The sequence below is a fragment of the Loxodonta africana genome, unplaced genomic scaffold (genome assembly GCF_030014295.1).
Source record: "Loxodonta africana isolate mLoxAfr1 unplaced genomic scaffold, mLoxAfr1.hap2 scaffold_147, whole genome shotgun sequence".
NCBI lineage: Eukaryota > Metazoa > Chordata > Mammalia > Proboscidea > Elephantidae > Loxodonta > Loxodonta africana.
This window is the reverse complement of record NW_026974900.1, coordinates 157,213-180,040: the sequence shown is the minus strand read 5'-3', so window position 1 is coordinate 180,040 and position 22,828 is coordinate 157,213. Positions and strand designations below refer to the sequence as shown.

Genomic DNA, 22,828 nt, shown 5'->3' with positions numbered 1-22,828 from the left:
AAGTATTGTGAAAAAATACAACCCTGACACACAACTTTTCTGAGCTTAGTATTAAAACAAAACAAAACAAAACAAAGTCGCTATCGAGTGGATTCTCACTCACAGGAACCGTACAGGACAGAATAGAGCTTCCCCACACGGTTTCCAAGGAGCGACTGGTAGATTCAAACTGCAGACCTTTTGGTAGCACCCAAATGCATAATCATCGCACCACCAGTGGCTTTCAAATCAGCTATAGGCTGATGATCTCCAAATTCTTAGAACCCAGAAAAGTACTCTACCTCAGAGTGGTATCCACAGCTGGGAACTGTTCTCCACACTTGGATGACCTCAGACATGCAAATCTAACATGTCCAGAAAAAATCTTTTGGTCATTTTCTCAAGTTTGTTCCTCCATGGTTTTCCACATGGTAGAGAATGGCTCTGGTGACCATGCGCTCATGGTAGCCTGAATTCTAGAAGTCACCTTTGATTCTCCATCCCCCTCATCCCATACGTCTGATCCACCAGCAATTCTTGGCAGCTCAAGCTCCAAAGTACACCTCAAGCCTGCCCACTGTTCCCACCTGCACTACCACCATCACTCCTCACCCTGACCACTGCAGAAGCATCCTGACCGGTCCTCTGTATTTGCTGTCTTCAAGTTCTCCTGGGCTACAGTTAATTCCTGGGACACATTCTTTCTCAAGACCATTGAACAATAGGAGAAGGGCATTTAGTTGTATGCTACCTCCTCCGCTTGAGCTGCATACCCCTCAGAAATCACTTTTCACTGTCCACTCTATAATGTCTCTATTCCAATTTCCTGTCTTTGGCCGCACTGCTTTGATAGCGTGCATGCATGTGTGCTTCAGGGGTCATGTAGACAGCTGCTTGGAGGAATTTTTCTTAGTACAATCATGGTTGTGTGCCATCAAGAGATTCTGACTCATATCAACCCTGTACGACAACTTAGAACTGCCTCACAAGGTTTCCTAGGTTGCAGTCTTTATGGCACAGCCCTGGTGGCCCCGTGGTTAAGAGCTCGGCTGCTAACCAAAGGGTGGACAGCTCGAATCTACCAGTTGGTTCTTTGCAGAAAGACATGGCAGTCTGCTTCTGTAAAGACTTATAGTCTTAGAAACCCTGTGGGGCAGTTCTGCTCTGCCCTATAGGGTCACTATGAGTCAGAATTGATTCAACAGCAACTGGTTTGGATTTTGTTTGGTTAGAATCTTTATGGGAGCCCATCTCCAGATCTTTTCAACCCCTGAGCTGGTGGGTTCCAACGGCCCACCTTTCAGTTAGCCAAGCACTTAACCGTTGCACCTCCAATACTTAACTCTGCACGCGAGAGGGCCCTCTCCTGACGTCTCCCGTCTCCTCACCCCGCACACTTTGGCGTTGTCCTTGCTTCTAGACCCCGCCCTCCCCTCTGGAGGCCCAACCCCCCCACGCCCGCCCCACACCCAGGCCGCTGGGGGGGGCCGGCAGCCATGTTCCTCGCCGTCCAGCCAGTTACTCCCGGAAGCCCTGGGACGGGTGGTGAGGGGTCCGGGCCGGATGGCGCGCCTTAGAGAGGATGCTGTTCGTGCTGCTTTCCGTGCCGTGTTTTCTGAAAGGTATGAAACTCCGGCAGCTGGACGGAGGGGCCCGCTCCCAGACTGAACAAGCCTGGCCCCTCGAAGGTGTGGAGGGAAGGCGCCAGGAGGGCGGGTCCCAGTCCCAGCATCCCGTGGGCTCCAGAGGTTGGGGAGTCCGGACGTTGGTTTAGCAGCTTGCATCGCCCCCTCCAGCGTACCCCGTCCCAAGTGATCCCCAGGAGCGGACGCGGCGTGGGGCCGGGTGGACGCAGCCACTCTAGGGGCTGCGAGAGGGAGCCTCTGGCCCGGGAGACGCAGCTGGTCTGCGAAATTTGCATCCCCATGGATTTGCGGGGGGGGGGTTCCAGCCGCGGGATCCAGCTGCGGAGTGCCCTCGGGCCTGGGGGCTTGAAGGGCTTGGGGAGAAAGTCCGTGTCCAGGGCTGCACCAAGGTCCCTACTCTGCCCGGGGCAGGTTTGCGGGCCAAGCTGGGGGATGGGCGCCTGCCCCCCCCGCCCCCCACCTGCTCCCTGTGCCAGGGGGGAAACCAAGGCCCAGAGTTCGCCCGGGCGGGTGAGACTCCAGACTGAGGGCGGGGCACTCGCCCCCATTCCTCCTCCCACCCCCACCAGACTCCGTAGGGTGCCAGGGACGGGGAGAGAGGGATCCCCCGCCCAAGGCCATGCTGCCCCTTACTGTTTTGGGCGCTGTGCCTGGGAGACTGAGGCACCCCGCGCCCTCGCCCGCGCCCAGCTGGTCTACTCTCGGGGCTGGGGCGTCGGCGCGGCCCCACCGGGAAAGGAAGGGGTCCTGGGAATCTGTGGAGCAGCGCGGGGATCCTACTCCTTGTGGATGCAGCGATTCAGTGTCTGTTAACAGTGTGGATGCCGGGTCCCGCTCCCCCTCTGGGTGGCGGGGTGGGGGTAGCAGGAAGGGGTCCTGAGCAACCAGGTCATTTGTTAACTTAAACATTTGTGCAGCGCTGTGTACCGGTCGCTGTGGACGCGGTCTCTGGTGCTGAGGGGATTTGAGGGTTCCTCACACTGGCGGGATTTGGAGCCTCTACCCTAGTGGCAGTGGGTTCGTGGGTTACCCTGGTGGTGTAGTGGTTAAGTGCTAAGGCTGCTAGCCAAAAGGTTGGCAGTTTGAATCCACCAGGCGCTCCTTGGAAACTCTGTGGGGCAGTTCTACTCTGTCCTATAGGGTCGCTATGAGTCAGAATTGACTCGAGGGCAACGGGTGTGTTTTTTTTTTTTTTAGGTTGGAGGAGATTAGGTGTCTCTCGGGCTGACACTTGAAGGTCTGGAGCTGGCCTTTTATGAGGGTTTATAAGGGTTTTAAGCGCTCCGGCCATGGGCGCCAACCCGATCTTCCAGCCCCTGCGGACGGGCGACCTCCCCCGCCCCGGGGGGATTGGCTGCTCTGGGACCCTGAGCCCAGAGGGCGGTGAGAAGCTGACAAACGTGAGTGATGTCGTGCAGGCTCCAGTCGGCGGGGCAGCCCTGCTCACATGATCTCAATATGGGCAGTGGGCTTCGTGCCTGGGGTGTGGTTTCCGATTGTTCACTCGTGTCCCCCCACCCCGTGCAGGGCGACAACTCTCCTCTGGGCGGGGACCTAGTAGAGGCCTGCAGGGCATCAGGGTATGGAGGGGCAGAGCTTGGGCGGGGAGGGTGCGGCCCTGCAGGTTCCTCTACGTGACCACGGCAGGGGGGTGCGGGTCGTGAAGGCTGGGCCTGGTCAAGGACCCACTAGGTCGCGCAGAAGGAGTGGGTTAGGATAGTAACAGCATTAATGGGAGTATTGAGAGAGCGCCCTGGGGCGTTGGGTCCCTTGGGAAGAAAAGCTTCTGCTATCGCCACTGGAGCAGTACCCAGGTCAGTCCCGGCTTAGGTCCAGGAGGTTCCCATGCTCAGAGGGTCTGGTGGGCAGAACGGAACCGGCGGTGCGCGCGCCCTCTCGCGGCCTTGCACCGAATCGCTGAAGTTCAGTGTCAGGCGATTCTAAGCCATGGTTTTGGAACTGAAGAGTGAAGCAGAGCAAATGATGCAGTGCCTTGATGGGACCGGTGGAGACAACAAGAAGCAAAGCACAGCTGAAACTTCAAAATTCCACTGAGTGTTAGTAGGATTTGGAGGAAGAAAATAGACGGAGAGTCGAGAGGCCCAGAGATGCAGAAGGGTTAGAGGATTAGGGTTAGGGGTTAGGGTTTGGTGTTAGGGGTTCAGGTTGGGGGGTTAGAGGTTTGGGAGTTAGGTTTAGGGGTATAGGTTTTAGGTGGTTGGGGGTTGGGGTTACTAGGCTAGGGCACAAGAGGTTTAGGGTTATGGTTAGGGTTAGGGTGAGGCTGAGGTTGATTTCCCAGTCTTGTGTACTGTCTCTTCCTTCACCAGAGTTACCACATATCTGTCGTTTGGTTGGAAACCCTGATGGCGTAGTGGTTAAGAGCCACTGGTGCTAACCAAAGGCCTGCAGTTCAAATCCACCAGGCGCTCCTTGGAAACTCTATAGGGCAGTTCTAATCTGTCCTGTATGGTCGCTATGAGCTGGAATCGACTCGACGGCAGTGGGTTTGGTTTTTTTGGTTATTGTTTAGTTAGCTTTTCTCTACCCGCTCTTCGTCTCCCTGGTGAACATCAAGGATTGTTCCTGTGCGTAAATGTTTTCATGAGTTTTTATGATAGTGGTCTCTTACTGTATATGTCGTTTTGTGACTGACTTAGTATGATGCGCTCCAGATTCATCCATGGCGTGAGATGTTTCGGAGATTCATCATTGGTCTTTATTGTCGTGTAGTGTTCCACTGTGTGTATGTACCATAGTTTGTTTATCCGTTCCTCTGTGGATGAGCACTTAGGTTGTTTCCATCTTTTTGCTACTGTGAATAATGTTGCAGTGAACACGGGTGTGCATATGTCTATTCCTGTGACTGCTCATGGAAACCCTGGTGGCTAGTGGTTAAGTGCTACTGCTGCTAACAAAAAGGGTTAGGGTTTGGGGTTAGGGATGTTAGGGTTAGGGTTGTTAGAGTTAGGGTCGTTAGGGTTTGGGGTTAGGGGTTGGGGTTTGGGGGTTAGAGTTTAGGGCTGGGTTTTTTGGTTAGGGTTTTTGGGATGGGGGTAGGTGTTAGGTTTAGGGTTTGAGGTTAGAGTTCGGAGTTACAGGTTAGGTGTTAGGGGTTGCAGTTTGGGGTTTAGGGTTTTGGGGGTTTAGGGTTTTGGGGTTTAGTCATTAGGGTTTGGGTTAGGTTTTAGGGGTTTAGGTTTAGGCTTGGGGTTGGGTTTGTTTGGGATTTGTGGTTTGGGGTTAGAGGGTTGGGGTTAGAGGGTGGGTGTTAGAGGGTTGGGGTTTAGAGTTTGGGGGTTAGAGATTGAGGGAGTCAGGGTGAGGGGTTAGAGGGTGAGGGGGTTAGAGGTTGAGAAGATTATAGAGTGAGGGAGTGAGAAGGTGAGGATGTGAGGGGGTGAAGGTTAGGGTTTAGGGTTAGAGGGTTTAGGCTTAGGGTTCAGAGGCTTAGGGTTGGGGGTTAGGGTTTCGGGGTTCAGAGGTTGGGGTTGGTGTTGTGGTTAGGGTTAGAGGTATAGTTTAGAGGTTTAGGGTTACGGGTTAGGGCTAGGGTTTAGGGGTTCAGGTTTAGGGGTTTGGGATGGGTTTGGGGTAAGGTTTTGGGGTTTAGAGTTAGAGGGTTAGGTTTAGGGCTTAGGGCTTAGAGTTTAGGGTTTTAGGACTTAGGGTTTAGGGTTTAAGGCTTAGAGTGAGGGTTAGGGCTGGGGGCTGGGGTTAGGGTTTAGGTTTTAGAGTTAGGGTATTAGGGTTAGAGGGTTAGATGACTTAGGCTTTAAGTTAGGGTTTAGGGGTTAGTGGTTGGGGTTAAGGGTGTTAGTGTTTAGGGTTTTGGCATTTAGGATGTTAGGGTTAAATGTGTTAGGGCTAAGGGTGTTAGGGTTTTAAGTGTTATGGTTTAGGGTTTAGGGTTGTGTTAGGGTTAGGCTTAGGCTCATTCTTAGGTTTAGGGCTAGGGATTTGAGGTTTAGTGTTTGGGGTTGGGTTTGAGGGTTGGAGGTTGAGTTAGAGGGTTAGGGTTTCAGGTTAGCCTTAGAGGGTTAGGGTTTGAGGGTTAGGGCTAGAGTAGTTAGGGTTAGGGTCGTTAAGGTTAGGGTGGTTAGGGTTTAGGGTTAGGTGTTAGGGTTTAGGGCTTACGGTTAGGTTTTGGGTTTGGGCTTTGGGGCTTGAGGTTTGGGTTTAGGGTTTGGGGCTTCGAGTATAGGGTTTAGTGTGTATGGTTTTTGTGTGTAGTGTTTTGGGGTGTAGGTGTTTAGATTGTAGGGTTTAGGGTATATGGTTACAGTTTGGGTTAGGGTTAGAGTTTAGGGCCTTGGTGGTTAGGACCTAAGGGCTTAGGGTCTTAGGGGCTTTGGGGCTCAGGGCTTAGGGGCTAGAGTTAGAGGGCTAAGGCCAGAGGGCCAGAGGGCCAGAGGGCCAGGGTTATGGTTTGATTCCTGGATGGCAATTTTTTTCCTTCAATATTTTGTATAAGTCATCCCATTGCCTTCTTGCCAGCATGATTTCTGCTGAGTAGTCCAAGTTTATTATTATTTACTTTCCTTTGTTGGTGACTTCTTTTATCCCTAGCCTCTCTTAAAATTCTCTTTATATTTGATTTTGGCAAGTTTGATTATTATATGTCTTGGTCACTTTCTTTTGAGATCTACCGTATGTGGAATTCGATGAGCATCTTTCATGATATCAGGGAAGTTTTTTGCCAACAAATCTTCAACAGTTCCCTCTGTATTTTCTGTTAGCCCTCCCTGTTCTGGTACTCCAATCACTCATACTTATTTCTCTTGATAAAGTCCCACATGATTCTTTGGATTTCTTCATTTTTTAAATTCTTTTATCTGGTTTCTTTTCAAATATATTGGTCCCAAGTGTTTTATCTTCAATCTCAGTAATTCTGCCTTCCAGTTCTTCAATTGTGCTCTTCTTACTTTCAGTTGAGTTTTCTAACTCTGTAATTTTATTGTTTATCTTCTGAATTTCTGATTGCAGTCTCTCTATGGTTTCTTGCTGCCTATTAAATTTTTATTATGTTCTTGAGTAACCTTTTTAATTTCTTCAGCTGCTTTATCTGTGTGTTCCATGGCTTGTTCTGCATTTTGCCTCATTTCCTTCCTGATGTCTTTGAGAGTTCTGTATATTAATCTTTTGTATTCTGCATCTGGTAATTCCAGGATTGCACCTTCATCCAGAAGATTCCTTGAGTCTTTGTTCTGAGAGCTTGTTGAAGCAATCATGGGTCAGCTTCTTTTTTTTTTATTTTAATAATTTTTGTTGTGTTTTACGTGAGAGTTTACAAATCAAGCCAGTCTCTCACATGAAAACTTATACACAACTTCTTACATATTCCCAATTACTTTCCCCCCAATGGGAGAGCCCACTCCCTCCTTCCACTCTTTCTTTTCGTGACCATTTTGCCAGTTTCTAAGCCCCTCTACCCACCCATCTCGCTTCCAGGCAGGAGATGCCAAGATTGTCTCAAGTGTCCACCCAAACCAAGTAGCTCACGCCTCACCAGCATCCCTCTCCAACCCATTGTCTAGTCCAATCCATGTCTGATGAACTGGCTTTGGGGATGGTTCCCATAGTGGGTAAACGGAAGGTGTGGGGGCCATGATCACTAGAGTCCTTCCAGTCTCAGTCAGACCATTAAGTCTGGTCTTTTTATGAGAATTTGGGGTCTGCATCCCACTGTTCTCCTGCTCCCTCAAGGGATCTCTGTTATGTTCCCTGTCAGGGCAGTCATTGGTTGTGGCCCAGCACTATCTAGCTCTTCTGGTCTCAGGATGATGTAGTCTGTAGTTCATGTAGTCCTTTCTGTCTCTTGGGCTCGTTATTATCTTATGTTCTTGGTGTTCTGCATTCTCCCTTGATCCGGGTGGGTTGAGAATCATCGATGCATCTGAGATGGCCGCTTGTTAGCATTTAAGACCCCAGACGCCACATTTCAAAGTGGGATGCAGAATGTTTTCTTAATAGATTTTATTATGCCAGTTGACTTAGATGTCCCCTGAAAACATGGTTCCCAAACATCTGCCCCTGCTTTGCTGACCTTTGAAGCGTTCAGTTCATTCAGGAAACTGCTTTGGTTTAGTCCAGTTGTGCTGACCTCCACTGTGTTGAGTGTTGTCCTTCCATTCACCCATAGTAGCTCTTGTCTATCTCTTGTCCTTCCATTCACCCATAGTAGCTCTTGTCTATCTCTTTAGTAAATACCCCTCTCCTACCCTCCCTCACGCCCCCCCTCATAACAACAAAGGAATATGTTCTTCTCAGTTTAAACTATTTCTCAAGATCTTATAATAGTGGTCTTATACACTATTTGACCTTTTGCAACTAATTTCACTCAGCATAATGCCTTCCAGGTTTCTCCATGTTATGAAGTATTTCACAGATTCGTCACTGTTCTTTATCGAAGTGTAGTATTCCATTGTGTGAATATACTATAATTTATCCATTCATCCATTGATGGGCACCTTGGTTGCTTCCATCTTTTTGCTATTGTAAACAGTGCTGCAATAAACATAGATGTGCATATATCTATTTGTGTAAAGGCTCTTATTTCTCTAGGATATATTCCGAGGAGTGGGATTGCTGGGTTGTATGGTAGTTCTATTTCTAGCTTTTTAAGGAAGCGCCAAATTGATTTCCAAAGTGGTTGTATACCATTTTACATTCCCACCAGCAGTGTATAAGTGTTCCAGTCTCTCCACAGCCTCTCCAACATTTATTATTTTGTGTGTTTTGGATTAATGCCAGCCTCGTTGGAGTGAGATGGAATCTCATTGTAGTTTTGATTTGCGTTTCTCTAATGGCTAATGATCGAGAGCATTTCCTCATATATCTGTTAGCCGCCTGAATGTCTTCTTTAGTGAAGTGCCTGTTCATATCCTTTGCCCATTTTTTAATTGGGTTGTTTGTCTTTTTGTGGTTGAGTTTTAGCAGAGTCGTGTAGATTTTAGAGATCAGGTGCCAGGGGGAGATGTCTTAGCTGAAAACTTATTCCCAGTCTGTAGGTGGTCTTTATACTCTTTTGGTGAAGTCTTTAGATGAGCATAGGTGTTTGATTTTTAGGAGCTCCCAGTTATCTGGTTTCTCTTCGTCATTTTTAGTAATGTTTTGTATTCTGTTTATGCCATGTATTAGGTCTCCTAATGTTGTCCCTATTTTTTCTTCCATGATCTTTATCGTTTTAGATTTTATGTTTAGGTCTTTGATCCATCTGGAGTTAGTTTTTGTGCATGGTGTGTGGTATGGGTCCTGGTATGGGTCCTGTTCCATTTTTTGCAGATGGATATACAGTTACGCCAGCACCTTTTGTTAAAAAGACTGTCTTTTCCCCAATTAACTGACACTGGGCCTTTGTCAAATATCAGCTGCTCATATGTGGATGGATTTATATCTGGATTCTCAATATTGTTCCATTGGTCTACGTGTCTGTTGTTGTACCAGTATCAGGCTGTTTTGACTACTGTGGCGGTATAATTGGTTCTAATATCAGGCAGAGTGAGTCCTCCCACTTTGTTCTTTTTTAGTAATGCTTTACTTATCCGCGACTTCTTTCCCTTCCATATGAAGTTGGTGATTTGTTTCTCCATCTGTTTAAAAAATGTCATTGGAATTTGGATCGGAAGTGCATTGTATCTATAGATGGCTTTTGATAGAATGGACAATTTTACAATGTTGTCTTCCTATCCACGAGCAAGATATGTTTTTCCAATTACGTAGGTCCCTTTTGGTTTTTTTGCAGTAGTACCTTGTAGTTTTCTTGGTATAGCTCTTTTACATTTTTGGTAAGGTTTATTCCTAAGTATTTTATCTTCTTGGGGGCTGCTGTGAATGGTATTCATTTGATGATTTCCTCTTCAATGTTCTTTTTGTTGATATAGAGGAATCCAACTGATTTTGTGTGTTTGTATTGTAATCTGAAACTTTGCTGAACCCTTCTATTAGTTTTCTTGAGGATTCCTCAGGGTTTTCTGTGTATAAGATAATGTCTTTGGAAATAGAGATAATTTTATTTCTTCCTTACCAATCTGGATGCCCTTTATTTCTTTGTCTAGCCCAGTTGCTCTGGCTAGGACCTCTAGCACAATGCTGAATAAGAGCAGTGATAAAGGGGATCCTTGTCTGTTTCCCGTTCTCAAGGGAAATGCTTTCAGGCTCTCTCCATTTAGGATGATGCTGGGTATTGGCTTTGTATCAATACCCTTTATTATGTTGAGGAATTTTCCTTCTATTCCTATTTTGCTGAGAGTTTTTATCATGAGTGGGTGTTGGACTTTGTCCAATGCCTTTTCTGCATCAATTGATAAAATTACGTGGTTCTTGTCTTTTTTTTATGTGGTGGATTACATCAATTGTTTTTCTAATATTGAACCAATCTTGCATACCTGGTATAAATCCTACTTGGTTATGGTGGATTATTTTTTTGATATGTTGTTGAATTCTACTGGCTCGAATTTTGTTGAGGATTTTTGCATCTATGTTCATGAGGGATATAGGTCTGTAATTTTCTTTTTTTGTGTTGCCTTTAGCTGGTTTTGGTATCAGGGTTATGCTGGCTTCATAGAAGGAGTTAGGTAGTATTCTGTCCTTTTCTATGCTTTGAAATACCTTCAGTAGTAGTGGTAAGTCTTCCCTGAAAGTTTGGTAGAACTTTGCAGTGAAGCCGTCAGGTCCAGAGCTTTTTTTTGTTGGGAGTGTTTTGATTACCTTTTCAATCTCTTTTTTTGTTATCGGTCTATTTAGTTGTTCTACTTCAGTGTGTGTTAGTTTAGGTAGGCAGTGTGTTTCTAGGAATTCATCCATTTTTTCTAGGTTTTCAAATTTGCTAGAGTACAATTTTTTGTAGTAATTTGATATGATTGTTTTAATTTCAGTTGGATCTGTTGTGATATGGCCCGTCCCATTTCTTATTCGGGTTATTGGTTTCTTTTCCTGTATTTCTTTAGTCAGTCTGGCCAGTGGTTTATCAAATTTGTTAATTTTTTCCAAGAAGCAGTTTTTGGCCTTGTTAACTCTTTCAATTGTTTTTCTATTCTCTAATTCATTTAATTTTGCTGTAGTTTTTATTTTTTGCTTTCTTCTGGTGCCTGACAGTTTCTTTTGTTGCTCTCTTTGTGTTTGTTCAAGTTGTAGGGACGGTTCTTTCATTTTGGCTCTTCTTTAATATGTGTGCCTTTATTGATATAAATTGACCTCTGAGCACTGCTTTCACCATGTCCCAAAGGTTTTCATAGGAAGTGTTTTCAGTCTTGTTGAATTCTGTGAATTTCTTTATTCCCTCCTTAAGGTCTTCCATAACCCAGTCTTTTTTGAGCAGGGTATTGTGCAGTTCCAAGCATTTGATTTCTTTTCCCTGGTTTTTCTGTTATTGATTTTTACTTTTATGGTCTTTCATTCAGAGAAGATGTTTTGTAATATTTCAATGTTTTGGGTTCTGCAAAGGCTTGTTTTATGACCTAATATGTGATCTATCCTAGAGAATGTTTCATGTGCACTAGAAAAGAAATTATAGTTTGCAGCTGTTGGGTGGAGTGTTGTGTATAAGTCTATGAAGTGAAGTTGTTTAATTGTAGCAATTAGATCTTCTGTGTCTCTATTGAGCTTCTAACTGCATTTCCTACCCTTCACCGAGAGTGTTGTGTTGAAGTCTCCTACTATAATTGTGGAGGTGTCTATCTCACTTTTTAATTCTGTTAACGTTTGTTTTATGAATGTTGTGGCCCTGTCATTGGGTGCATAAATATTTAATATGGTTGTATCTTCCTGGTAAATTGTCCCTTTAATCATTATGTAGTGTCCTTCTTTATCCTTTGTGGTGGATTTAACTTTAAAGTCTATTTTGTAGGAAATTAATATTGCCTCTCCTGCTCTTTCTTGATTGTTGTTTGCTTGATATATTTTTATCCATCCTTTCAGTTGTAGTTTATTTGTGTCTCTAAGTCTAAGGTGTGTCTCTTTTATGCAGCATACAGACTGATCGTGTTTTTTTATCCAGTCTGCAACTTTCTGTCTCTTTATTGGTGAATTTAGTCCATTTACATTAAGTGTAATTTTAGATAAGTATGAGTTTTTTTTTTTTATGAGTTTAGTGCTGTCATTTTGATGCCTGTTTTTGACAATTTCATTTTTCCATTTACTTTTTTGCGCTGAGTTTTTCTTTGTAGAATGTGTGTTCCTCCTTTTTATAGTAGTTGAATTTATTTTGCTGAGTCGTTATGTTTATCTTGGTTTTTATTTTGAAGTATGGAATTGTTAGACCTCATTGTGGTTACCTTAATATTTACCCCAGTTTGACTAAGTAAAAACCTAACTTGTTTCACCCTATATCACCTTGGTTTCCTCTACATATGTAAGATCTATGTCTCCTGTATTTAGTCCCTCTTTTTTGTCTGTTGTAATCTTTTACATAATGACATCAATGATTCCCTGTTTTGAGTAATTTTTTTTTAATTAATCTTATTTTGTTTTTGTGATTTCCCTATCTGAGTTGATATCAGGATGTTTTGTTCTGTGACCTTGTGTTGGTATCTGATATTATTGATTTTCTGACCAAAGAATTTCCTTTAGTAATTCTTGCAGTTTTGGTTCGTTTTTTGCAAATTCTCTAAGCTTGTGTTTATCTGTAAATATCTTAATTTCACCTTCATGTTTTAGAGTTTTGCCGGATGTATGATTCTTGGCTGAGAGTTTTTCCTCTTTGAGTGCTCTATATACGTCATCCCATTGCCTTCTTGGCTGCATGGTTTCTGCCGAGTAGTGCAAACTTATTGATTCTCCTTTGTAGGTAACTTTTCGTTTATGCCTGGGTGCTTTTAAAATTTTCTCTTTATCTTTGGTTTTGGCAGGTTTGAGGATATGTCTTGGTGATTTTCTTTTGGGATCTATCTTGTATGAGGTTCGATGAACATCTTGGGTAGATACCTTTTCATCTTTCACGATGCCAGGGAATTTTTCTGCCATCAGATCTTCCACTATTCTCTGTGTATTTTTGGTTATCCCTCCCTCTTCCGGAACTCCAATCACACGCAAGTTATTCTTGATAGAGTCCCCCATGATTCTTAGGGTTTCTTCATAGTTTTAAATTCTATTTGATTTTTCTTCAACTATATTTGTGTCAATTGCCTTATCCTCCAGCTCCCCCACTCTGCATTCCAGTTCCTCGAGTCTGCTCCTCTGACTTCCTATTGAGTTGTCTGATTCTGTGACTTTATTGTTAATATTTTGGATTTCTGAATGCTATCTCTCTATGGATTCTTACAGCTTATTAATTTTTTCACTATGTTCTTGAATAATCTTTTGGATTTCTTCAACTGCTTTATCCGTGTATACCTTGGCTTTTTCTGTAGATTGCCTTATTTCATTTGTGAGGTCATTCCTGATGTCTTGAGGCATTCTGTATACAATTTTTTTATATTCTACATTTGGCAATTCTAGGAATGTATCTACATCCGGGAATGATTTTGATTCTTTGATTTGGGGGTTTGTAGAAGCAATCATGGTCTGCTTCTTCATGTGATTTGATGTTGACTGCTGTCTCTGAGCCATCTATAAGCTATTGTAATATTTTCTTTTATATTTGCTCACTGAGTCTTATCTTCTTGTTTTGTTTTGTTACAATACACCCAGATGGGCTACTAGATTGTGGTATCGTGATTGCTGTAGCTTTTGAATCACTTACGTCCTGTTACCAGCTTGCCTGAGCTGTTCCCAGGTATGTAAGTGTATGAGTCCATTCACTATTCTTGAATAGAATCAGCTCAGGTGTCCTGATAGCTGGTCACCTAGTGTGTGGTGTAGGCTCTCACCTATTATCTTAGAGGAGTAGTGGTGATGGTTGTATGCACCAGTTTCTATTAGTGGCAGGGGGTCACATTTCGAGGAGGGCAGGATGCTGACAGCCTTCCTTCAAGTGTCAGTGAGGTAGGTGTGGCTCTATTCTCTAGAGTGCTCTGGTGGGTGAGCTCTGCAGCTGTATCTTAGGCACCCAATGCTAGGGTAGACATCACTATTCTCAGATCCCTCTAGCAGGTGGCTAGGTGGTGTGGGTGGAGTCTCAGCCCTCTTTTCACTGGTGTGGACCAGTGAGGTCTCTGTTTAATAGGTAGAGAGATATCTGACCTCCAAAACTTGCCTTTCCACTGCTGAGCTAAAACAATTATGGTCAGATGTCTATCAGAATTGCCTTTGCATTATAATAGCCACCTAGTTACCTGTAGGGTGAAAGCCAAAGACTATGGGTCTCTTAATGCCTGGATGGAGCTGATTCTGTATTGTTAATTGCAGTTTAGGGAAGTCAGGGAAGGATTTTTTCTTTGATTGCTAAATGGTGCTTTTCTCAGGCCAGGAGAACGGGTTAGAAAAGAAAGAAGAAAAAAAATCGAGCAGTGCACTTCACTCTCTGGCACAGGGAATTCCAGTCTTAATGAAGCTGGCTGGGGCAATGAGGGGTGGAATCAGATATATAGAAGAGAGTAGCCTGGCAAAATATACAAAGTTACTTATGTTGTTTGGTGAGGACTGTTTTTTCTGAGATTCCAGAGCATTGTGTAGCTTGCGTGTGCTGGCTGTATCCCTGCTGAGACTGTCCCAGAGGGTTAGGGTTGCGTCCATGCTCACACCATCTCAGGAAGCTGCAATCAGCTCCCCCACACTTAGTCCAACGCCCAGCACCAAGGTTTCCTTTCTGGGGTGCTGCACTCCAGGCTCCAAAACCAGTCGCTGCTTCCCCGTGGTTTTTCATTTCCCTGCCAGCCACGTCTGTGTGGAGCCTGCGTGTGCTGCCTGGGTCTCCTCCGAGGTTGGTCCTGAGGGTTAGGCCTACATCCGTGCTTCCCTGTCTCAGTAAGCCACAATCAGCCCCACCACTCTGGCACCAGGAAACTGCGAGGGCTCAAGGCTGTGGCGTGGGACACTGGCTCCGGAAGCGGTCGCTGCTGCAGTGTGGCTTTTCACTCCCCTGTCACTCAGGTCAACTCCTTAGTTCTGTGTTTGATGGTCAGGGTTTGTAGATTGTCCTTTATGTAATCAGTTCACTTGTTTTTTCGAGTCTTTGTTTCAAGAGGGATAAGCGGAAGCTTCTACCTAGTCAGCCATCTTGGTCCTGCCCCCGTGTCTGCCTCTTTATGTGATTTGATATTGACTGTTGTCTCTGAGCCATCTATAAGTTATTGTATTGGTTTATTTTATGCTTGCTTTTTGTATCCTAGCTTCTTGCTTTGTTTAGTTTTGGTATACCCAGATAAGCTGCTTGAGTGCACTAGGTTGATTATTTTCACCTTTGAAGCTCTAATGTACTATCACCAGATGGCTAGCACTGTTACCAGGTATATGAGCCTAGGAGTTCATTTACTTTTCTTGTATGGATTCAACTCAGGTGCCCAGGTAGTTGGTCATAAAGTGTAAGGTACAGGCTCTGTCCTACAGTCTTAGAGGGGCAGGGGTTATTGGTGTAGGCAGAAGTATCTGGCTGCAGTAGGGGGTCAGGCTCTGATCAAGGCAGGGGTCTGACAGCTGTCCTCTGAGTGTCTGTGAGGAAAGCACATCCCTGTTCTGTAGAGCACACGGGTGGGTTCTGCAGAAGGGCGATGGGTACCCAATGCTTTTGGTTGTAAGTTCTGGGCGGTACTACTTATCCTTGGAGCTCTGTCACAGGTGGCCAGGTATTGTGGGTGGAGCCAGCAGTCCTTAGGCCCCTGATGTGGGTAGGTGAAGACGCTGTTTAATAGGCAAAGCAGTGTCAAACATCAAACACCCATCTTTCCACTGTCCAGCTGAAACCATTGCAGTCTGGCAACAAGGGCCTATTCTCCTGAAATGGGCCCACACAGGTCCATGCTGGGGTGAAAGGTATTCAAAGCCCATGGACCGTTTGTGCCTGAACAAGAGCTACTTCTGTCCTGAGCTCCCCAGCTTAATTGAGCTGGCAGATTACCTTTCCCCCAGTTGTGAACTTATACCTTCTTCAAGGACGGAAGAATGGCTCAGAGTGGTACCGGGGCCTATCTCAGGCCCAGGGAAATTGACAGCCACTGAAGCCAGCTTGGGGGTTGGGGGCGTGGTAAAATAAACACAAGTAATTAGCTTTTGCTGCGAGTGCCATTCTTCTCTTGTTCTGGAGGTGTGAGTAGTCTGTGCAACTTGCTGTCTTTCCCTGAGTGAAGCGCCTCTGGAACGCTACTGCCAGCCCCACTGCACTCGCTCCAGGGAACGGTGCCTGAGGGTTCCTGGCTATTCAGGTCCAGTAACTCCTCTCCACTTCTGAATAGTCTCTCCCTCCCCCTGCCGTTGAGTCCGTTTTCTAACTTTGCCTTTGATGTTCAGGGCTCCTAGCTTGTCATAAATATAATTGCTTCACTTGTTTTTTCGGGTCTTTTTTCTAAGAGGGATCACTGGCAGCGTCTCACTACTCTGCCATCTTGGCCTCGCCTCTCTAATATAATCAACAATTTTTTTAAAAAAGAAAGAAAAGAGTGAAACCTGTAGAAACAACAAATAACAGAATGAGATCCACAGAAAAACTAGATATTGGAGCTATCAGACAAAGACACTGAAATAACTCTATTATGTTCAAAGAAATAAAGGCAAGACTTAGAAATTTGGCAAAAAACTAGAAACTACAAAACAGATCAACTTAGAAAGTCAACTGAAAACTATAGCTGAAGTTAAAATCTTAATGTATGTATATAACAGCAGATTACAAATGCTGAAGAGAGATTTAGTGGAAGACATGTTGGAAGAAAATAGAGGCATAGACAAAAGGAAAAATATATATAATATAAAAACAAATAAGATACAGAGAATACAATGAAAATATCCAGCATAAGATACTTTAAGAAGGAAGAAAAAGAATGAGGCAGAAAAACTGAGATTATGGCTGAGAAGTTTCCTCAAATGATTAAAGATATCAAGTTACAGATTCTAGAAGACTTACAAAACCCAAACCAAAAAAAAAAAAAAAAAGGAACCAAGCCACTGCCGTCGAGTCGATTCCGACTCAAAGCGACCCTATAGGACAGAGTAGAACTGCCCCGTAGAGTTTCCAAGGAGCGCCTGGTGGATTCGAACTGCTGACCTTTTGCTTAGCAGCCATAACGCTTAATCACTACGCCACCAGGGTTTCCTTATAAGACCCATGTAGGGTAAATACAAAGAAATTCATAGTAGGACTGCTGAAGCTAAAGACAAAAAACCCCACAAAAAGCAAATAATTGAACACTACTAAAGAATGGAAGAGATTATCTTTAAAGGACAAACAAAAAAACTGACCGATGACTTCTCTACAGAAATAGTGAAAACCCTAAGACAATGAGATGATATATTTAAATTACAGAGAGAAAATCCATGGCAACCCAGAACTCTATGCTGAGGAAAAACATCCTTCATGAATGAGCAAAGACCTTTGTTTTCAGACAAACAAAACCTAGATAAGTTAACATCAGCATGCCCACATTAAAGAAAATTCCAAAGGTATTCTTCAAGCAGAAAGAAAATAAGGTGAAAGGCTTAAGATGCAAGAAGGAATGAAAGTTAATGAAATGGGTAAAAATAGAGGATTACTGACTGCATAACATAATAAGAATAGACTTTATTGGGTCTAAAATATGTAAGAAATTAAAATGTATGAGAACGACAGCATTTTGACTTTTATGGCTTTATGGTCAGGAAACATGCTGTGTAATATTTTGATGTCTTGGATTCTGTTAATGCTTGCTTTGTGGCCTAATACGTGGTCTATTCTCAAGAATGCTCCATGAGCGTTAGAAAAGAAAGTTTCCTTGACTACCGTTGGGTGAAGTGTTGTGTTTAAGTCTATGAGACCAAGTTGGCTGATTGTGGTATTTAGATCTTCCGTGTCTTTATTGAGCTTGTTTATGGATATCCTGTCTGTCATCAGAAGTGGTATGTTGAAGTCTTCGACTATTATTGTGGAGCTATTTCTCTTTTCAATGCTGTTTGAGTTTGTTTTATGTGTTTTGGAGCACTGTCATTGGGTATGTAAGTATTTATTATGATTTTGTCTTCCTGGTATATTGACCCTTTAATCATTATATAGTGTATTTCCTTTTCCTTTGTGGCGGATTTTACTTTAAAGCCTGTTTTATCAGAGATTAATATTGCCACTCTTATTTTTTATTGTTGTCTGCTTGATATATATATATATATATTTTCATTCTTTGAGATTTAGTTTGTTTATGTCTTTGAGTCTATGGTGTGTCTCTTGCAGTCTGCATACAGACGGATCATGGTTTTTAATCCATTCTGCTACTCTCTGTCTCCTTATTGGTGCAATTAAACCATTTACATTTATCGTAATTATTCATAGTTATGAGTTTAGTGCTGTCATTTTCGTCTTTTTTCTGTATGTCTTTTTGACATTTTCCTTATTCCACTTAATTTTCTCTGTTGAGTCGTTGTTCTTTGTGCATTTTCTTTCCATCCTCTTCATTTTTGTTGCCTTTGTATTTACTGCTAATTAATTTTTTCTGTGCTGAATCGTTTTTCTTTTTAGTCTTTCATCTTTTTCCTTGTTGTTGCTTTTGTATTTGCCGAAAATTTATGTTTTCCTTGTTTTTTTTTTTTTATTTTAATGTGTAGGATTGTTAGTTTCCTTTGGGTTACCTTAACATTTACCTCTGTTTTTCTAAATTTAAACCAATCTTTTATTTCTTTATATCGTCTTGACTTCCTCTCCATATGAAAGATCTATGACTACATTATTTAGTCCCTCTTTTTTGTCTTAATGTTGTCATCTTTTACAGATCGATGTCTCTGTTTCTACATTTTCAGTGTTTTAGCTTTGATTTATTTGTGACATCTCTACGTGGGTTGCTATCTGGTTGTTCTGTCCTGTGTTCTAGTCTTGGGTTGTTAGCTGATGTCATTGATTTTCTAACTGGAGAACTCCCTTTATTATTTCTTGTCATATTGGTTAGGTTTTTAAAAATTCCCTAAACTTCTGCTTATCTGGAAGTGTCCTAATTTCACCGTCATATTTGAGACACAGTTTTGCTGGATATATAGTTCTTGGCAGGCAATTTTTTTTTTTTTTTCCTTCAGGGCTTTGTATATGTGCTTCTTGCCTGCATGGTTTCTGCTGAGTAGTCCGAGCTTAGTCTTACTGACGCTTCTTTATAGGTGACTTTTTGTTTATCCCTAGCTACTCTTAAAATTCTCTCTTTATATTTGGTTTTGACAAGCAAGATTATAATATGTCCTGGTGACTTTATCTTGGCATCTACCTTGCGTGGGGTTCAGTAAGCATCTTGGGTAGATATCTTCTTATCTTTCACAAGATCAGTGAAGATTTTAGCCAGGAAGTCTTCAACAATTCTCACTGTGTTTTCTGTTATCCTCCACCCCCCACCCCGATTCTGGTGTTCCAATCACTCTTGATAGAGTCCCTCATAATTCTTAGCGTTTCTTCAATTTTAAAAAATTACTTTATCTGATTTTTCCTCAAATAAGTTGGCGTCAAGAGCTTTATCTTCAGTCTCACTAATTCTGACTTCCAGTGCCTCAATTCTGCTCCTCTCATTTTCTATTGGGTTGTCTAATTCTGAAATTTTATTGTTACTCTTTTGGATTTGCTTGCTGTCTTTCTATGGATTTTTGCAGCCTGTTACATTTGTCATTATAGTCTTGTGTAACTTTCTTAAGTTCCTCTATTGTTTTATCTGTGTGTTCCTTGGCTTGTTCTTCGTTTTGCCTGATCTCCTCCTGGATCTCTTGAAGGGCTTGGTCTATTAATCTTTTAAATTCTACCTCCAGTAATTCCTGGAATTTTTCTTCATTTGGAAGATTTCTTGATTTGTTGTTTTGGGAGCTTCCTGAATCCATCATGGTCTGCCTCTTTATGTTATTTGATATCTACACTTGTCTCTGAGCCATCAATAAGTTATTATATTCATTTATTTCATGTTTGCTTACTGAGTCGGAACCTACTTGATGGCACTGGGTTTGGTTTTTTTTTTGTTGTTGTTGTTGTATTGTGTCCTAGCTTCTTGTTTTATTTTAATATGCCCAAATAGGCTGCTTGGTTGAGCTAGTTTGATTATTGGCACTCTTGAAGCTCTTACATCCTGTCACCAGGTGATCAGAGCTGTTACTAGGTATGTGAGCCTAGGAGCCCTTTTACTTTTCTTGTATGGATTCAGCTCAGTTGTCCATGTAGTCGGTCACCAAGTGTGTGGTTTAGGCTCTCACCTACAGTCCTGCATAGACAGGGTTGATTGGTGTAGGTACAGGTGTCTGGCTACTGTGGGGGGAATGACTGCCCCTGAGTGTCTGGGAGGAAAGCATGTCCCTGTTCCCTAGAGCACATAGGTGGGTGGGTTTTGCAGCCAGACCATGGGCACCCAATGCTGTTGGTTGTAAGTACTGGGATTCACCACTTATTCTTGGACTCCTGAATTGGGTGGCTAGGTGACGTGGGTGGAGCCACCAACCCTCAGGTCACTGATGAGGGTAGGTGAGGACCCTGTTTAATTGGCAGAACGTTGTAAAATATCACGAACCTGCCACTCCACTTTATAGCTGATACAGTTGAAAATAAAATTGTAGTGTGCTAATGAGGGCCTACGCTGTTGAAATGGGCCCACACAGGTCTATGCAAGGGTGAAAGGCATTCAAACTCCTTGGACCCCTTATGTCTGTGCCTTCCCTGAGTTCCTAGCTTAGGGAAGCTGGCAGATTATTTTTTGTTGTTTGTTCCTGCTCCAGGGCATGTGATAGTTCCTACTTCTGGCCCAGAGGACCCAGAAATAGCCGAAGCTGGTCTAAGACTAAAAACAGAGAGGGAGGAAGCAGGTAAATGGGAGAGATGTTCTTCCCAAAGGGGATGATTTTTGATTTGTGTGGCATTTTAAATGCATGTACTTATCTTTTGCCAACTTGGCACTGCTTTTCACTGGTTCTGGAGGCTTGTGTAGACTTTCTACCACTCGGTCTCTTCTGATGTGAAAAACATGTCCCGAGCGTCACTGCTTGCGTCACCGCACATGCCATCCGATCCAGCCTGCAGGGTGCTGGTTTCTGCCGGGTCAGATCTGTCAACCTCTCACTGCTTCTGAACCACATCCCCCTCCCCCTGCCACTAAGTCCAATTCTGTGACTTCACCTTTGATGTTCAGGGCTCCTAGATTGTCATATATAATCGATTTACTTCTCTGGGTCTTTGTTATAAGAGGGGCTACGCAAAGCATCTGACTATTCTGCCATCTTGGCCCCACCCCTACAAGAGACATTTTTCATCACATTCCTGAATCTGACACTATCACAGAAACTTATCTCTGAGAAAATGAAATAGGGATGAGGCAGTAGGCAGAACAAACCTGCTGGGTTGGAGTCCATTCTGATGCATAATGACCCTATAGGTCAGAGTAGAACTGCCTCATAGGGTTTTCAAGGAGCGGGTGTTGCATTTGAACTACTGGGCCAGAGTATATTTGGAGCACTGGTGGTGCAGTGGTTAAGAACTCAGCTGCTAACCAAAAGCTTGGCAGTTCGAATACATTAGCTGCTCCATGGAAACCCTATGGGGGCAATTCTACTCTGTCCTATAGCGTTGCTATGTGCTGAAATCAATTCACCAGCAATGGGTTTGGTTTTTTGGTTTACACGCCTACATAAGTAAAATTTGTCTTGAATCTCTAAACTTAATTCTAATGTGAGAATGAAATTGTAGCACTTCTCCATGAAGGTTTATCTTAAGTCATCAGGATAAAAACGAAACCCACTGCTGTCGAGTCGATTCTGACTCATCCTGCCCCTATAGGACAGAGTAGAACTGCCCGATAGAGTTTCCAAGGGGCACCTGGTGGATTTGAACTGCCGTCCTCTTGGTTAGCAGTCGTAGCACTTACCCACTGTGCCACCAGGGTTTCCTCGTCAGGATAAGCCTGTGCTGGTTTATTGGGTACCTTCAGGAATTCTTCATCAGTTATATTCACATTAAGAAGGAAAAAAATATCAGAAGGAACTTCATACATCTTCACCCTTCATTTCATGCAAGATTCAAGTGTGTCAGTGAGGATGGTTGTGTGAAATTGATCCCTGGCACTCAATACTTCTGGAGCATTTCTGTCATTTACTTGTTTCTTTTAATGCTTCTGCAACAAGGAACTGCTTGATAATCAGTATTTGGCAGTATTTGTTTTATTGTGTTTTCAAAATATTCTCTTATGTAAATATCTTGTTAATAGCTGGTAGAGATCTATGCATGTCTATAAATTTATTTCTGAATCTTGGAGAATTGACTCATCAAATGAAAATGATGCTATATATTATTATACATAACAAACATAAATATATGGGCTGTGTTTACATTTTGTTGGTGACGTTTTAAGCTTCTGTTCTGGTATCTCCTTTTTGTGACTGGTCTTCAGCAATATTCTCTATGGAACCTAGAATCTGAGCGTGTGATTCCAGGATTGCATTCGTTGCTATAGCATGTGCTTCCCAGTGGGTATTAGAAAGACATTTTAATGCTGATCATGGCCTATGAACAGCTCATCGGTGAATAGAGATGGCAAAAAATTTGTAAAATATCTGAATAGAAGAAAAAAATCATTTTTTGGACAAAAATCCATTGTGATACATCCTACAAAATTAAGTGAATATGCAGCACCTTGGTATGAAAATGGCATATTCATTACATTCCAGAATTTTCTGTTGCATGCCTTTATAATGCAGTGACATTTCTCAGCATTGTCATAGGATTGGTCTCTGCACTTAGAAAAATCAATTTTGCAAGCTTCATCTAATTAGTGAAACACTTGGTTTGCAATGTCTTTGAGGGCTAATGCGATGTGTTCTCCTGACTCGCTTGGTGCATGTTATGCCTTCTTTCCCTCAAGTTCTTCAGTTTGTAATGGAAATGTCTAGCTTGTTCCTTTTATGCCATTGTACCTTTGGAAGCAGATAACTTGTGTCCTAGATTTCACAGATGAAGAGGGGTTTTTGAATTTTGGACTTGGACTTGATTTAAGACTTTTTCAATGCTATGATGGGATGAGGAAACCCTGGTGGCGTAGTGGTTAAGTGCTACAGCTGCTAACTGAAAGGTTGGCAGTTCGAATCTGCCAGGCGCTCCTTGGAAACTCTATGGGGAAGTTCTACTCTGTCCTATAGGGTCGCTATGAGTCAGAATCGACTGGACGGCAGTGGGTTTGGTTTTGGTTTGTGATGGGATGAATATGTTTTCC

General features: G+C 43.2%; 1 long non-coding RNA gene across 1 annotated transcript in view; it reads left to right on the top strand.

Moving 5' to 3' along the window:
• The first annotated feature begins 1,521 nt into the window (after positions 1-1,521).
• LOC135229202 (uncharacterized) overlaps positions 1,522-22,828 on the top strand; it is a 57,140-nt gene continuing 35,833 nt past the window's right edge. The window contains exon 1 of the long non-coding RNA XR_010319982.1: positions 1,522-1,601. This is a non-coding gene — a long non-coding RNA (uncharacterized LOC135229202). The remainder of the gene's footprint in view (positions 1,602-22,828) is intronic.